Consider the following 5571-nt stretch of genomic DNA (forward strand, 5'->3'; position numbering starts at 1 on the left):
ACCTGAAAGTTCCTGTGTCTACGGTGCGCAGTGTCATCAAGGAGTTTAAAGCCCATGGCACTGTGGCTAACCTCCCTAGATGTGGAAGGAAAAGAAAAATTGACGAAAGATTTCAACGCAAGATTGTGCGGATGGTGGATAAAGAACCTCGACTAACATCCAAACAAGTTCAAGCTGCCCTGCAGTCCGAGTGTACAACAGTGTCAACCTGTACTATCCATCGGCGTCTGAATGAAAAGGGACTGTATGGTAGGATACCCAGGAAGACCCCACTTCTTACCCCGAGACATAAAAAAGCCAGGCTGGAGTTTGCCAAAACTTACCTGAGAAAGCCTAACGCGTTTTGGAAGAATGTTCTCTGGTCAGATGAGACAAAAGTAGAGCTTTTTGGGAAAAGCCATCAACATAGAGTTTACAGGGAAAAAAAAGAGGCATTCAAAGAAAAGAACACGGTCCCTACAGTCAAACATGGCGGAGGTTCCCTGATGTTTTGGGGTTGCTTTGCTGCCTCTGGCACTGGACTGGTTGACCGTGTGCATGGCATTATGAAGTCTGAAGACTACCAACAAATTTTGCAGCATAATGTAGGGCCCAGTGTGAGAAAGCTGGATCTTCCTCAGAGGTCATGGGTCTTCCAGCAGGACAATGACCCAAAACACACTTCAAAAAGCACTAGAAAATAGTTTGATAGAAAGCACTGGAGACTACTAAAGTGGCCAGCAATGAGTCCAGACCTGAATCCCACAGAACACCTGTAGAAAGATCTCAAAATGGCAGTTTGGAGAAGGCACCCTTCAAATCTCAGGGACCTGGAGCAGTTTGCCAAAGAAGAATGGTCTAAAATTCCAGCAGTGCATTGTAAGAAACTCATTGATGGTTACCAGAAGCGGTTGTTCGCAGTTATTTTGGCTAAAGGTTGTGCAACCAAGTATTAGGCTAAGGGTGCCAATACTTTTGTCTGGCCCATTTTTGGAGTTTTGTGTGAAATGATCAATGATTTGATTTTTGTTTAATTCTCTTTTGTGTTTTTTCATTGCAAGCAAAATAAATGAAGATAATAATACCAAAGAATTTGTGATTGCAATCATTTTCAAGAAGAAACTGAGTATTATCTGACAGAATTGCAGGGGTGCCAATACTTTTGGCCAGCACTGTATATGTACGGGCTGGGCCGTACTGGGATTATTGAGTTCATGACGCCACCCACAGTGTGTGTGGTGAGTTGGGACACCACCGCTGCAGTTACAGGGAACCCGGGGGAGATGTTGCGCAGCAAGTTGTTAACCCCTCCGTGGGCAGGGATGGTGGCCCCGGGACCCGGTGAGCTGGGGTGCAAGGAATAGTGACCGCCGGGGGGTGCTGGTGTACTCACTGTTAGAAACAAACACACGAGTCTCTGGTAAACCAAGGTAATGGTGGCCGGTGCCACGGCCAGTTGCATTCAGGGTCCCCCACCCGGCTGGTGGTCTCTATCTTTGTCCTCTGCACTGTTTTAAGTAGAAAATGATGTCCTAGTGGGAAACGTAGGAGTCCGCTCCTGGCAGGATGTGGCCTAAGGAGCCATGCCCGCAGACACTGGCCCGTGGGATCTATGGGCCCTGGCGGTGACCTCTTATCCCTAATCGGTGGGCTGTTGTCTTCTATGAGCGACTTTGGGTGGGACAGGACCTCTAGTCCTGGCCTCAATCGGTTAATTAACCAGTCCAGTCATTTCTGGTTTCCGGCTTCAGGGTCCGAGTACCCCCCTTGTGCTACGGTTTCCGGGTCGGTTCCCCTGGTCGGTACCGGCGGGCCACTACCCTTTCCCGGTCCACCTCGGTTACAGGTGATACAGAGGATAAGTGATGTAGATGAGTGTTGAAAGAAAACAGGCCACACAAGGGGTTGAGGTGTAACTGGTTCCTTTACTCACGGCAAGATGTAAACTGGTCACCCGAGGAAGACTGGTGTTGACCGCAGGTCCCCTTAGTTCCAGTGCTGGTTTAGTGACCTGGTGGCTTCTTTCCCCTGCACCTCTCTTTGGTTGGTGAGTCCCCATGGTTTGGAGCAGCTGGGGGTCCCCTGCTGGTAGTCTCTTAACGGCAGTCCGTATAACGGTAGCGTGAACCCTGTGGGGTCGGAATCTCTGGTCCTGTTCCCCGGTTCTCTCATTGCTACTGTGTCCCGAACTTCAAGGTCAGTGAGGTCCTTGATGGTCCCCTCACTATGCAGATTTTATCAGGTCTGCTTGGAGCGTTTATTAAGAGAGTGTGGGCAAGATGTGACGTAAAAAGTTGCATTAAATGCAGACTACACCCTAATAGTCAATATATGAATAGGAGAACAGAGGGAGTGGTAGTCAAAGGTCATACAAAAGACCAGTTCTTCTGCTTGGAGCGTTTGCCTGATCTAGGATTCTGTACCCCGTTGGTGCTGTGGTTTCAGGAGTACTCCACCGTACTCCACCGGCAACCAACCGCCTGGGACCTAAGGTCACTGTTTCACTCTTGTCAGTGCGTCCACTCGCTTCCTCTCTCTATCACCGACTCCTGTCGACTCTTGTGTGACTGTCTACTGTCTGCCCCTCCCACCTGGTCGTCTAGTGGACTGGATTGGCTCCATCTCTAGGCGGCAATCCATTGGTCCAACCCTAGCTGATACCAGTCTATGTGGGAACTGGGGAAAACAGGGATTATCTGGAATGATTGTGTTGTTACCTGCACTGGTCTTCCGGGTTCCTGGGGAGTAGGCCCTGCATCCTGGTGGGGATGCAGTACCTTGTAACTTCCTGATGACCTCAGGGGCGCTACTGGCATTCCTGTTCCTTAGTTCGCAAACCCAGACGTACACACCAAGCACCTACCATTTGGCCCGATAAATAGCCAAACTCATATACGCTCTGAAGATCTTCATGTTTTGTCACCAATTTCGGTTAACTGTTACAGAGTTAAAAAATCTTCAATTTTGCCCTTTTACTGTTCGCTAAAGGCTGCTTACACGCAGCGACATCGCTAGCTATGTCGCTCGTGAAAGCACCAGCCCCCGTCGTTTGTGCGTCATGGGCAAATCGCTGGCCATGGCGTACAAAATTGCTAGTACCCGTCACACATACTTACCTGCCTAGCAATGTCGCTGTGGCCGGCAAACAACCTTTTTTCTAAGGGGGCGGTTCGTACGGCGTCACAGCAACGTCACACGGCAGGCGTCCAATAGAAGCGGAGGGGAGGAGAGCAGCCGCATGGAAGTCATGCCCACTTCGTTGCCGGAGGATGCAGGTACGGTGTTGTTCGTCGTTCCTGGGGTGTCACACGTAGCGATGTGTGCTGCCTCAGGAACGATGAACAACCTGCGTCCAGAACAAGGAACAACATTTGGGAAATGGACGACGTGTCAACAATCAAAGATTTGGTGACTATTTTGCATCACTAGCGGTCGTTCGTACGTGTCACACGCAACGACGTCGCTAACGAGGCCGGATGTGCGTCATGAATTCCGTGACCCCAATGACATCTCGTTAGCGATGTCGTTGCGTGTAAAGCCCGCTTTATACTTGAAGGCTTTGTACCTCTCACATAAAAGGCACATCGCTGCAAACTGCAAACTGACTTGTCATTACTGTAAAAATTCAAGCATAAAAAAGAAATCAATTCTCCTGTTGCTGAGGCAGCAATAAAAACTTACAACAGACACCTGTGGTACCTCAGTGAGATTATGGTGGGTCTGTCTCTTTTTCACAGTGAAGTTCTAACCACAGAAACAGTTAAAATGGTACTTGGTCTGCAGAAGGAAGGCAACGATGTCTGCTCAACTCACGTGCAGCTTGCTGAAGACCTTGTGTCACACAAGAAGCTTCATCACTTCATGTCGTCCAGCACAAAAAAACTGTTAGTTGCATTGGAAATAAACCAAGATTTTCTTCATCAAGATCCTTGTCTGTGGCACACTAATGCAAGTTACATTAAAGGGGTGGTTCACTACTCAGCATAGTGGCCACACATCAATGTAAAACTCATAAAGAAGGGTTTCTCAAATACCTTGTGTAGTCAACTGTGCCTGTGAGCGGAGCTATTGTGGTCTGCTCATCTCCATCACATGACTGACGGGCTCCGTGACCTCTGAAATCTGGTGATGTCATGTCAACTTCCAGTTGACCTGACATCACCGCGGCCGCCCCCAGTCTCCCTGAGTGGTTGGGCTGTGGGTGGAGTTTAACCGCTCATCACAGCCCAGCATCGCTCCTGCTTGCGGCTCTCTGCAGAAAAGGAGAAAGCGCACGAGATGCTGGTCTGAGACTGTCCTAAACAAAATAAAGTATTTTTGACTGTCACGCTAATGTACACCCCCAAAAACCTTTTGAAATTTTCCATACTCTATGTAAATCCAGACGGTCCGGTCTGATGAGCTACCTTGCAGCAGTGTCTACTCTGCTGATCACCATCCTACTCCTCTGATTGACATGAATGACGCCTTCTGCATTATCCACATAGCCAGGTGAAATATCACTCTCGTACAGAAACATTGCTGGCTCACACATGTGCATTTTAATCTGCCCTACTGCGAGCAGAGCCTAAAACATAAGTACACATGCGCCACTATGTTTTAGTCTGTACCCGCTGTAGGGCAGATCAAAATGCACATGTGTGAGCCAGCAATGTCTCTGTTCCGGTCCAAAAATTGATCTAGCTATGTGGATAATGCAGGAGGCATCATCCATGGCTATCAAAGCAGGGGACTGAAATCAGCCGAGGAAGGAAGGGAGGACGCCCATTTGACCTGACCTGAGAATTTCAAAAGGTTTTTAGGAAATGTAGATGGGGAGTCAGGGGATTATATACACTTCATGGAATGCGGCACAGGCACTGATGATGAAGGTGCTAGTCTTTGTTCAGCCATGAAAAAAATGGTGACAGATTCCATTTAAATGTTTGGCCACGTCATGATGCACCAAGACCCAGTACTTGGTTTGAACAGTCATTCTGTGCGGACAAAGTCCCTTTAATTTAGAACCTAATATATACAGTATATGTGAGGCAAGTGAGAACTAATATTCTCTAGTTGTTCATCTTTGTTCTTTTGGGGCGTCCTTTATGAGTCTTTAATGCACTCTTGGTGAAAGTTTTGCTATACTAACCACTCCTGCAAGTTTTCACCATTGACTTAACATTGACTGGAAGGTTTCAATGACATTGACATTTGTATTGTAATCTCTTTACAACAGGATATCATGTGCTGCTTTTATGACCTTGTAATTGTTTCACATTTCCAGACAGCTTTAAATGTTGTTTAGATTTAAAAGGTCTGGCAGTAATCATGGATAGTAAAATGGAACCCAATTGTCAATTAAATTTGGTTAACGTGATGTAGTTAGTGGTTGTAGTACTGTAATTAAGGGGGCAGTCACATTTTTCACATAGGGCCGGTTTTAATTTAACAATAGTGTCTAATATTGAAATAACTTTGATTATCTAAAACATTGAACTGTGACAAATATGCAAAAATTGAAGAAATTGGAAAGGGCGTGATATATACACTGTTATTTATTTAGTTTTATAAAATAACAATACTTTATCTTCTTTTTTTTTTCAGTTTTTC

The sequence above is a fragment of the Anomaloglossus baeobatrachus genome, chromosome 3 (genome assembly GCF_048569485.1).
Source record: "Anomaloglossus baeobatrachus isolate aAnoBae1 chromosome 3, aAnoBae1.hap1, whole genome shotgun sequence".
Classification (NCBI taxonomy): Eukaryota; Metazoa; Chordata; class Amphibia; order Anura; family Aromobatidae; genus Anomaloglossus; species Anomaloglossus baeobatrachus.